The sequence below is a fragment of the Malaya genurostris genome, chromosome 2 (assembly GCF_030247185.1).
Source record: "Malaya genurostris strain Urasoe2022 chromosome 2, Malgen_1.1, whole genome shotgun sequence".
Lineage (NCBI taxonomy): Eukaryota > Metazoa > Arthropoda > Insecta > Diptera > Culicidae > Malaya > Malaya genurostris.
The window spans coordinates 67317746-67330941 of record NC_080571.1 but is presented as its reverse complement, the minus strand read 5'-3'; positions in this window follow the sequence as shown (position 1 = coordinate 67330941).

The window sequence follows — 13196 nt, the reverse complement described above, 5'->3', positions numbered from 1 at the left end:
TATTTTACTATATCAGCGTCTTTCCAACTCTAAATTTTGAAGCACTATCCTTTTTCAGCAGTGTGTTGCTGTTTCGGAACCTATAGGATACTGGTCTTACAAGCCAATAGCCATATATTGAAATCCTGATATGGAAGGATTCTTAGTGTCAATAGCATCATATCACATACTATGTGATTGTTCTTGACGATATGAATCGGTGTGAAATCTGTTGGAGTCGAAAAGTCTAAAGTCTGCATATTCTCGTTCATACCTTTTCCTATGACGGAGCAATCTCTATTATTTTTCGAAGTGGTAATGTCGGCTTTACTTATAACAGTTTATGGTTTCGTTAAGAAGGGTGTTTTATTATCGTTAAGTTCTGTATCAGAAGTAGTGGTGTTTTTAGATACCGGTGAAATTGCTCGATTGTCATTTGGTGTAGACATTGTCTTGTCCTGTGTCTCGTAGATCCTACAGTAGTGAGCAGCTTTCTAAGATTGACATGTAGCCATCTGATTATCGTAGGTGAGAAACGATTTAAGTGGAATCCTTGTGTCTTAACCGAAAGTCACGTAGCACGGGACTTCTTGAGTAATATGCGTAACAATACAGGATACAGGTGAAAAATTTTCTTAGTTCCTTTTTAATAGAAGGCCTCTGGACTTACATGATCACCGTTAGCACAAAAATAAAGACCTCTGCAAAACTCCTTCATTTCATCTTCATCTAACTTACGGTGTAAAACATTTAAACAATGTCGCTCCGTTTTCTCGGAAATGACTAAACCGACTTTCATTAAAAATTAAATTCAAATGAGAGGTCTTGGCCTTCCATAAAAAAACCTAAACTGCGGATCTGATTTCCGGTTCCTTGGCGTGGACAGAAAACTTTAAAATGGAACTTATATTTATTGCACAGTTGTGGCTAGACAAATTTTCTCAAACTTAGATTCATATCAATGATATGATGATCTCACTAATTCCTGTGATCTGACTTCCGGTATCGGAATTACAGGTTTCAAATGATTGTTAAACATATCAAATAAGTGTCGAAGCTCTTAAAACGTTTTTAATTAGCGGGTATTGTTAGTTATTGTTCGGAAGCATTCTAACACTACAAATTCCAGTTACGGAAACACCGGATATCTGCCAACTGCGCAATATCCATATCAAACAAGAATGTCGATCGTAGGCCATGTCATTCTGTCGTGACTTTTGTTTCTGTAACATTCCTTATTTTTTACTGTTGGCACAAACTCTTTACCACTAGTCAGACGTTAACGGGACCGTTCCACAGTAATGATGTCGCAATCCATCTTCGCTCATTGCAATTCTGGTTACTCTGTAAAATCCATGAAAGTATAATTTTTTTTTCGTCGGGTTAGGTTCGGGCACGGACAGTTTTTTATTCTTAAACGGAGACGTTTTGGGATCGGGTTCATGAGTTCGGATTCGTGTAGAAAATAAATGTCGGGTTCGGCTCAGGTATACATATTTTTATTTTTCATCGGGTACGGTTTGAGTCTAAGAATTGGCATACCCAATCATCTCTATTTTGCATATAAAACCAAGCTCAGCCAAGCGTTGATAACTGTTCGTTACCATCGTACATCCAGTCATTAATAAAATTGTGGTGATTTTTAAAGAAGTATAGGATTTGATTAAAAAAACAACAAAATTGAGAAAACTGATGAAATAAATGAATGAAAAAATTAATTGGAATTGATAGGACGATCAATACAATTTAATGTTTGAAGATAATTTCATGCAAATGTTGGCCTCGGCTTTAGATGGCCCATGCGCAAGGTTCAATTTTGGCACACTCTCTCGGTCCTATAATCCACACAAAACAGTGACTTTTTTGGGTTGCATTGGTAGCTCTTACAATGCTTCTGGCTTCTCTTCATTCCAGATGCTTCAATTTTGCTTGTTGACCTATCCATTCAACCAGAAATGAGCTTCGTCGCTGAACACAATTTTTCGATAACACAGTAGAAATCTTCCACTTCCAACAACGATTCATGATTGAATTATTGACCAAACTAAACAAGTTTGACAATGACACAAGAAACGATTCACACGTACATCTAGATTCCACAGTGTAATAGTAATGTAACTGAGCAGCCCATGACATCAAAAGCGCCGTCTGAGAAAAAACGTAAATACTCCTTCTTAAATGTATGAAATAGTTTCCTGTTCATTTCACACAACCACAGTAGTTATTGGAAAAAAGTACACCCGTTTCTCACTAGAAGCGCCGTCAGTGTCTCCGGGAAAATCCAGGTTTAATTATCAGCATATTATTGGCCAAACATAAGGTGAGATGGATCTCCCGCGATGCGATTAAATCATGTCTGGTTCGTTTTATGTGGCGCACTTGATTTTCAGGTGATCTATAATCAGATTTTTTTTCTATTAACTGCAATCTTACTTATATATACTTAGATTACACTGAAGATCTATCTACAAAACACGCTTCTCTTTTCGGGCGAATGTACCAATAACTAATAACTAATTTAGAATTGTGAATAAGAACAACTACAAATAATTCAGACCATCAACAGAATCTGCATAGATGTTTCGACGCTCTGCCGTGCGGTCTTGTGACAGTTAACCTTAGCCATGGCCGATTAAATTGTATTTGTCAGCATGCTTTTTTCTCAGTTGTTCCGTGACTTGGGCGATCAACGACTGTTTTGGGACGAAATCATCGGTAGCAGCTGGGGATCGTTGTGAAGGTTGCGGTCTCCGTTTATTTTAACCGTTTTTAACCAGCATTTTCAGCCGTTTTTTCTGGTCTTCTGAGGCATAGCCGACTTCAACTGATGACACGAAGTAATTCACCATGGCAAATTTCTTCATAAAATACCTTTTTTTAAATCCTTGAATCTTAGCGCAATAGTTTAACAGAAGTACGTAAGACATTTTACTCCGACTTATCAATATCCAATGGAAAACATTGAATCATCCTTCAACGAGAAATAATAACAGCAAAAAATAAAACTCTAACAAGCGAAAAAAGATCAATGTTCGCGGGCGAACGATAGGTATGCAATCCAAATACTCAGGCTTGCAGAACAAGACAGAAACGCTTGGTTCTAATATCTGATATCTCACTTTTCGTAGGTAGCTCAGTTGGTAGAACGATTCCGCCGCATGAAGATTTGTTTTTAATTTTTGTTGTTTGAATACTAAGATAGGAGATAACTTACCAGTTTTTCATTTATTTATTTATTCATTCGACACGCCTTTAGGTCAAACAGAGCTGATTAATCTTAAATAGTTAAAGTATAAACAAAATCGCTGCATCGTTTTTTTAGTGCTGAGGCAATTCGATACTCTTGTCCTTGGAAGAGAAGCAGTCTCTTTACCATCCAGTGATAGTTGGAGCTATTGATTCGCCTATCGTGTCTTCATCCATCGATTCGTCGTCGCTATTTCTGCTGAGATTGCTTGGAGCCGTTATAGAAGTGTTTTCGATGTCCTTGGATACAGATGTTCGTAATCAGCGCTTTGGATTGGATACTTCCGCTTCCAGAAATCACGTAAGGAGAATATATTTCTAACCACAAATGCCAAGGAAAAAAATACTCCATACTTCCTTCTCGATGGCAAAAAAAACTTACCATACTGCATCATTAGAGTCATCTTCAAATTACGGAGGAAAATGATGCACGCGGCACAGCAAAGGCATTCACCCCGATTCTGAATTTCGATCGAATGTAAAAATTTGCATTCTGTAATTCGATTGAGTTATGCTCTTGTATGGAAAACTAGAACTCGATCGAGATATAGAATGCAAAATTTCATATTCCGATTCGAACGAAATACAGAATCGGGGATATTATTTATCCACATGCTTGGGTATTTTAAAAATTGGCATTGTTATACTCAACAGACTTTCTTATTTTCCGTCGCGAATTTGGCTAACTCCGCTTTGTATTTGTGAATGAACGATAAATACCTTCTGATCAAGATTGACCCGGACTGAATAGAAAAATCTTTTTTTATATATTTTAGTACATTTCTTTATTATCGCTTTCAAAATTGGCTCCGTTCGAACCAATTCCAGCGGTTAATCCAATGTTCCATACACTTGCCATAGGCCTTGGCCAGGATGGTCGTCAGTTCCTTCAACGAATTACTTTCTATGCGCTTAATCGGATCATTACGCGTTCCCTTGTGTGGATATTTTAGTTTTGGAAATAGGAAAAAGTCACAGAGGGCCAAATCTGGCGAATACGGTGGCTGAGCGATAATTTTAACGGAAAATTGGTTCTTTAATATTAATGTAATTCATCCGGTTTTTTCAAGTTCACAATGGATGAGTTGAAAAGGCACGTATTTATGAATAATAATGAAAACTTCAAGAGCTGTTTGAATCGATGATGTAGGTAACAAAAATTTCTAAATTTTTAAATTGTTAATCTTGTCGATAAGTTATAATGCTTTGACTGTTTAGTTTTTATATACTTTCTTTGTAATAAACAATGCATAGATTTGATAATGACAATCTTTTCGTAGAATAATTACCAAGTGAAAAAAATACACAAATTCATGAAATTATATTTTCAGCTACAAGGGTTCTAGCTACGAGTTGTGCTAGATATTATTGATGCTGTGCGTGACCTGATTTCGAAAGATCGACATGTGAGACATAGGCATGCCAGCACATTAGATTCCCTTTCTTACATTCAAGTTCAACCGTCGAAATCGGTGGCCTTGTTTGCCCGTTCTACTCAACGGTAGGGTTCCATTTGGGATATTGAATCTAAACGAGCGACAGCGAGATCGGACGGCATACGAATAAAATTGCGAAAATTTGTCTGGTAGATACGACAAAGCAAATGCTTGGTGCTTTGTAATCAAGATAATCAATGAAGTCGACTAGTTTTCCTGCAAATTTCATTCTGAGGATTATCAATCAATCTCGGAATTTCAATTCAGATAGTACTTTTGTTTTCTGACTCCTACTGCGTCCATTAGTTCATACAATAGCAAAATTTTAATAAAAATGATGTGCTGATAAAAACCAAACTCAAAATAGGTTACGAAATCAACAACAAAATGTATCAAAATTTCAGCTTATATCATAATTTATAGCAGTTAATCGTAAGTAGATTTAATATTAAATAACGAAATACCTAATATGAGCTTGAGCTTGAGCTTGAGCGACCACCCCTAGTTGCTACTCCGTTACTGATCGGGATTAGCTGAAATTGTACAGGGAGTTTCTAGATGATCCGACCTGGGACTGGTAAATCATCCTTCAATGTACATCTTCTGGTAATCCCAGAATTCATTGATCAATACCGGCGCCGGCCAGGCCCGAACGTAGATCGTCTAAGGAATGGGAAGGGTTGTTAGTCCAACACTTGTTGTTACTAGAGGCCGTATATACTACTGCGCACTCCACAAGTGTCACAGGAGGAGGCTATTTGTTAGTAAAAATTTCAGTATTGGTAGTATTCGCGCGCGACTCAGTATGTTCCGGTTTCAAGATGCTCGGATGCATCACTAAACTCACTAACTTCCCGAGTGAACTTTTCAAATATCCTATATTTAAGTCCCGGGAAGTCTTGATTCACAGCTCTTATTCGAGGAAACTAAAGAAAAATTTGCAATACTATCGCGTAAAGAATAAAAACTTCCCAATTTTTATAAATGAAATTACGTGATACAAATTAAAAAAGTGAATAGGATTTAGACAAAATTATTTTAATTATTTATTAAAATTATTAATTGGTTATATTGGTTGATCTGGGCAGCCGGCTGCCGAGAAAAATATTAATTTATTGCTTGAAATATTAATATCAAGTGTTTTGCCTTTCTCATATAGAAAGGTTATGCAATCACTTGAAAAACCGACCAGTGAAAATTGGCCCGGAGGGCCAAGTGTCATATACCATTCGACTCAGTTCATCGAGCTGAGCAATGTCTGTGTGTGTGTGTGTGTATGTGTCAAATAATCTCACTAGGTTTTCTCAGAGATGGCTGAACCGATTTTGACAAACTAGGATTCAAATTAAAGGTCTTCCGGTCCCATACGGAATTCCTGAATTTCATCCGGTTCCGACTTCCGGTTCCGGAATTATAGGGTAAAGTGTGTTCAATATTGTACACCGTCACTTAAATCGGCGAAACAAAAAACGTACAAAATTGTCTACACTGGTCTCAAAACTACACAAATCGATAGTCATTATCAGTAGGCAACTAAACAAACCGATTCCGGCTATCCTGGTTCCCGGTATCCGGTTCCGGAAGTACCGGAAATAGTGGTCATATATACCAAAATGGATCTCGCTCACTTTTCTCAGCAATGGTTTGACCGATTTTCACAAACTTAGATTCAAATGAAAGGTCTTCCGGTCCCATACGGAATTCCTGAATTTCATCCGGATCCGACTTCCGGTTCCGAAATTATAGGGTAAAGTGTGTTCAATGTTGTACACCGTCACTTAAGCCGGCGAAACAAAACACGTAAAAAAATTTCCAAACTGGTCTCAAAACTACACAAATCGATAGTCATTATCAGTAGGCAACTAAACAAACCGATTCCGGCTATCCTGGTTCCCGGTATCCGGTTCCAGAAGTACCGGAAATAGTGGTGATATATACCAAAATGGATCTCGCTCACTTTTCTCAGCGATGGTTTGACCGATTTTCACAAACTTAGATTCAAATGAAAGGTCTTCCGGTCCCATACGGAATTCCTGAATTTCATCCGGATCCTACTTCCGGTTCCGAAATTATACGGTAAAGTGTGTTCAATGTTGTACACCGTCACTTAAACCGGCGAAACAAAAAACGTAAAAAAATTTCTAAACTGGTCTCAAAACTACACAAATCTATAGTCATTATCAGTAGGCAACTGAACAAACCGATTCCGGCTATCCTGGTTCCCGGTATCCGGTTCCGGAAGTACCGGAAATAGGTGTCATATATACCAAAATGGATCTCACTCACTTTTCTCAGCGATGGTTTGACCGATTTTCACAAACTTAGATTCAAATGAAAGGTCTTCCGGTCCCATACGGAATTCCTGAATTTCATCCGGATCCTACTTCCGGTTCCGAAATTATACGGTAAAGTGTGTTCAATGTTGTACACCGTCACTTAAACCGGCGAAACAAAAAACGTAAAAAAAATTCTAAACTGGTCTCAAAACTATACAAATCGATAGTCGTTATCAGTAGGCAACTAAACAAACTGTTTCCGGCTATCCTGGTTTCCGGTATCCGGTTCCGGATTCCGGAAAGTGCATATAATAGTGAACCCATTTCGTTTTCTTAAGGATGGCTTACGCAATCAAAGAACTGTTTTATTCTGTATGTTTTGCATAAACAATCTCTTGGTTTCTTTCAAAACTCGAAGAGGATTTTTTTGAATAGAATACCACAATATTATATGTACATGAGAAAGGCATCATTGCACCACTAGGTGGATTAAAACAGGTTTTTTACTATGTATTCAATATACCGAAATATGTTATCTCTGTTATTAACTTTGTAATATCAACGAATTTGCGCAATAGTTGAATTTTAACTTTCAATTTATAATCCTGAAAGACAATCAATAATATGGAAGAAGAAAACATTCCAAATAAAACTTTTCTTCGAAGCTAGATGGAAATTGATAGGTTGAATGAGCTTGAGCTTGAGCTTGAGCGACCACCCCTGGTTGCTACTCCGTTACTGATCGGGATTAGCTGAAATTGTACAGGGAGTTTCTAGATGATCCGACCTGGGACTGGTAAATCATCCTTCAATGTACATCTTCTGGTAATCCCAGAAATCATTGATCAGTACCGGCGCCGGCCAGGCCCGAACGTAGATCGTCTAAGGAATGGGAAGGGATGTTAGTCCAACACTTGTTGTTACTAGAGGCCGTATATAATACTGCGCACTCCACAAGTGTCACGGGAGAAGGATATTTGTTAGTAAAAATTTCAGTATAGGTATTATTCGCGCGCGACTCAGTATATTCCGTTTTCAAGATGCTCGGATGCACCACTAAACTCACTGACTTCTCGAGTGAACGCCTCAACAATATCCTATATTGAAGTCCCAAGAAGTCTTGATTCACAGCTCTTATTCTAGGAAACTGAAGAAAAATTTGCAATACTATCGCGAAACGAATAAAAACTTACCTATTTTTATAAATGAAATTACGTGATACAAAATAAACGAGTGAATAGGATTTAGACAAAATAGTTGATTCATTGCATTGACATATTCAAAACAGTTGTAATTAAGTCATTTTAAATCACCAAATAAAGGTAAAAAGATTTCACGCGCGTCTTTATTATTCCAGCTTTATTATTTTAATTATTTAATAAACTTATTAATTGGTTATATTGGTTGATCTGGGCAGCCGGCTACCGAGAAAAATATTAATTTGTTGTTTGAAATAATAATATCAAGTGTGTTTTACTATGTGTTTATAAATAACCTCAAACTCATAGTCGGTAACAGTTTTTCTCGCGCGTTCTCTAAAACTACCGGAAATAAGACAGCATACTTCGTACATTCTGAAAAATACTTTCCGAAGGATTTTTATGTAAACACTCTTTTCAGAAGTATTTTTTCGGGCTTTCGCCGAATGAGTTATATAAGATATAAAATAATGTGGACTCCGAACATTCTAGATTTCTTGTTGGGTGATGTGAATTTAAGGGTTTTCGTATCTCAAAGGTTCCGGTTTCTGCTAAGTGCACATGACAAGGTGGTATTAGAAGTTCAACATAAGCACCTAGGTGTCGAGGACTATGAATAGTGATATTTGCGAAACTGAGATTTGGGAAGACGTCATGTTTCGCTCGGTATTATTATTTATGTTCTTCACAGTATTTCAGATATAATTCGAAAAACCTTCTGCCTCTCGAGTTCTTTCGATATGTTCTGCACTATTCTGAGCTTTACTAATATAAAATATCTCCGCTGTCCTATGAACTTCTCTCTCTCTCTCTCTCTCTCTCTCTCTCGAACCTGCTTCTTAATGCCTCAAGACCCCATACGGAATGTTATTTTTTTTTTATTTTTTAAAACATTTGATTTTGACGGAGACACTTCGAAGAAAGTTTAGATATCAAAAGATCAGTTTTTTCACTTTTCATCCGCATCTGATATCTTTTGCAGTTCTGCATTTACTGGAGCTTAGAATACTGTTCACATTGAATTGAAATTATCATTAAAATAATGTTACTACTTCTGAAAGCAATGTAATCGGACGATGTTATGAAACAAACATAGCAAATTGGTTCTAGTGGCACGTTCCCCTTGTTATTTGGAGATTTTTCCTGCTGGGAAGGAAAGGATAAGAGGAACAAGGTAAGGGATTGTATAGTGGATAATTTAACAGTTTTATTTTAATAGAAACGTTATGAAATATAGCATACCAATTAAAGCTTCTAATTGTTTTATGGCACTTTTTGTCTTGCTGTCTAGCAACAACCTACCTCTAGCAAGCTACGCGTAGCACTGAAACGTTAGCTATAACTTCGCTTCTAATTATAGATTCGCGTGCTTCCAACAGCTTCGCTTTTGCATCGATTGACCAATCAGAGCGATGCTTTCCCTTTGATATATCGCTCACTCCTTCAAAAGCATCGTCTATGGCAGGGAAATCCGGTATGCCGGAGATTTTTTGCAGGCAAAATAGGACACTGCTAGCTATTAATCAACATTTCAATGATATACAATAAAAAATACATGGCTATGAACATTCAAATCAATACGTAGAAATATTTCCAATGGTGACATGATATTAATAATTGATACAAAGTTGACTGAGCTGTAATTGTTCAAAACCTGACCACATTTCTACGTGTATTTTTCTTCAGTTTCTAATTTGCACCCCTATATAGAAAACAAAAATGTGTTCCACATTAAAAAACAATCGAAAATTTATTTCCTCGGTACGCCACTGACGAAATGAAAATGAATTATTCCGACTTCTTGACAGTGACTTCTTCTCATTCGCACATGTCAAAGTTATGAGGTTAACGACGTCTGAAGATGCGGTTGATGCGTACAAATCGCCAGTTTTGAAGATACCATCTTCGGAGTGAGTAAAATACTTCAGGAATTGGTTACCCCATGACACGTGCGATGGCCGTTGTCCGACACTCGGTGCTCGTTACAATTTTAAAATATAAATTTAATTATCAAGTGTACTTAGTCTCCGTTTTTTTTAATAAAACACATTTGCAATGCAATCGTTATAGTTATTTTATTCGAAATATTTTCCATTACTTCCTGCACATTTTTACCGTCTTTCTTGTTATTTGTGGATACCTTGCCAATAGTATCGACTGCCTTCGGTGTTGTTCCACTTGGTGATTCCATTTTCGTAACATTCGACTGCTTACACAACTGACAAAAAGATGGGGGTTCGGATTAGGCCTGGGCTGATGACTAAGCCGCATGATCAAGCACTTCTCACTGGAGACTTCCAAGGTTTATCGAGCTATTTATGTGGAACAATACAACTAAAATTTTTCCTACTACTAAACAACTAAAAGTTTTTTGATCGACTTTTTCTATTTAGCGGTACCAATCTGTTGTTCTTATGACAACTTAAGGACTTCATTATTAACACTACTAACACCAAGTCTAATAAAATTACGCGTAGCACCTAAAAAAAAGTTGGAACGGGAACTTCAATCTGTCATAGCTCAGTGATTACTTGTCCAACTGTCGGCAAATTTTACACCCTCGAATTTCGTGAAGTTTGTAGATTGACTTAGGTATATCATTATTTACGATCAGTTAGAAAAAATAACAATGAAAAAGTGATTTTTCTTGTTCCAAATGTTTTTCAACTTCAAAATATGCCCAATATTTTTTATCCGTAAATTGTGGCACAAAACTTATTTCAAACTAAAAAAATTCAAAAATACATGTCATCAATTTGACGATTCTATTAGGAAAAATATTATTAATGGTTGAAATTGTTTGTATTTGTACCAGGTTTCTTAAACTTCTTTCAACGAATATATAATTTTGTTCATCATTACATGGTTTCTGGAAATGATTCCAATGATTTAGGACGAAAAAAAATGTATATTTCATCACTTTAAATTCTGCAATTTTTAGGTTTGGAAAATTCATAGTCGCTTGGGGTCAGATCTGGAGAATACCAAGGATGGTGGACCAATCCGTATCGCAAATCACTCAATTTCACCGTTGCTGTTTTACCAGGACACGAAACTCATCTTTTTCCTAGCTTGATGAACATTTTTTCAGTGAGAGGCCCGCTACTTTTCATTCTAGTCTTCACTATAACTTTGTGTAGACAACTCTGTTTATGGTTCGTTTCAGTGCATTTTATTTTATTATTTTTGGTTTGTTTAGGTGCATTGATACCAAAGGAAAGAAAATAGAAGAAGCAGATAGGGCATATTTTGCGTGTGAAAACCTTAACCTAGTTTTTGAATCAATCTACGAACTTCACGAAACTCGACCTTGTAAAAATTATTATCAGGTGTACAACTTCGCTTCCGCCGTTTTCCGATAGGTGATTGTACCGGCTGAGGCTGGTTAAAATACATAGATAAAAATGCCTTTAAAGTAAGTGTGTACAGTGCCTAGCGAATTGTCATCGTCGTTTCAGTGACAGTTGTTCTTGTTTTCGTATTATTCATGCTCGAAAATGTCTGTTTATGTGCCCAATTCTCGCCATTTGCGGGAAGTTTTACTTTTCTGTTACAATTCGAAAAAAATGCAACTGAAGCGCATCGAATGCTTTCAGAAACTTACGGTGATGCTGCTCTGAGTAAAAGAACGTGTCGGGAGTGGTTTCAACGTTATAATGGAAGAGAAAAAACCTTCGAAGATGAATAACAATTTACTACGAGCTCTTAAAACCGGGTGAAACCATCACAGGAGATCGCTACCGAACGCAACTGATGCGCCTTAGCCGCGCGCTAAAAGATAAACGGCCACAGTATCAAGAGCGATATGGCAAAGTCATCCTCCAACACGACAATGCTCGGCCTCACATCGCAAAAGTGGTCAAAAGGTACTTGGAAACGCTGAAATGGGAAGTCTTGCCCCACCCGCCCTATTCCCCAGATGTCGCCCCTTCTGACTTCCACCTATTCCGTTCGATGGCATACGGCCTGGCAGATCAACATTTTCATTCCTTCGAAGAGTTGGAAAAATGGATTGCTTTATGGATAGCTTCAAAAAAGGACTCTTTTTTTTCGAGCCGGGATCCGAAAATTTCCGGAAAGAAGGGAGAAAGTTGTCGTTAGCGACGGACAATACTTTGAATAATACACTTTTTCGCAATAAAGCTTTAAATTTTGGAAAAAAAACGGCGGAAACAAAGTTGTACACCTAATAGAATTCGTTGAGAAATAGCTGAGCTATGACAGCTCGAAGTTCTCGTTCCAACTTGTTTTTAGGAGTGTTAATATGCAAAAATCACCTGAACCTAATATTTAATAAGTATTGTCGTTGATCGTTTCTTATACATAATACAAAGCTTCCTGAAAGACCAATCAGAGCGATGCTTTTCAAAATTTTAAGTTCATAGTTCATAGCAAATGTACTGATTGGTGTGTACACATTTATTCTAAAAAGTATTTCTTAGACAAAAGTACAGAAGTATTTAGTACGGATTGAGAATTGTTTGAATTATTAACGTTCAAGATTTGACCACTTCACTATACAAATTTTCTTCTCGTTTTTTTGTAAAATGTAAATAAACCATCAAAAGCAACATGACACTCTAGTTTCTTTTTATCCGGGGTTTTCGATTTCTTAAATTTATGTATTTTTTTTCATGCGAATTTTCAAAGTTGTAGACTATCAGTTAAGTTTACATTTATTCCCAAAGTTTAGTTTTACTTTGCTGGTTTGGATAGTAAATGGCAAACGACCTTTTCCTCTACTTTCTGACACATCAGAGACTCGGATGATTCGTATCGTTAAGATGCCTAAGTTCGACTCCTCTGGTAGAAGGTAAAAGTTTAGATGGAAGAAGCCTTCTGCTTCCTTAAATGACCCTTGCCACGTCTCACTAAGTTCGACTCCTCTGGTAGAAGGTAAAAGTTTAGATGGGAGAAGCCTTCTGCTTCCTTAAATGATCCTTGCAACGTCTCACTTTTCCGCACTTTATCTTCACATCCTTGCTCTTCCTTGAGTACTATGGCTCTATAATTTCATACTCTTTCTCATCTCACAATCTCTAGTTAGTTTGATATCGTTA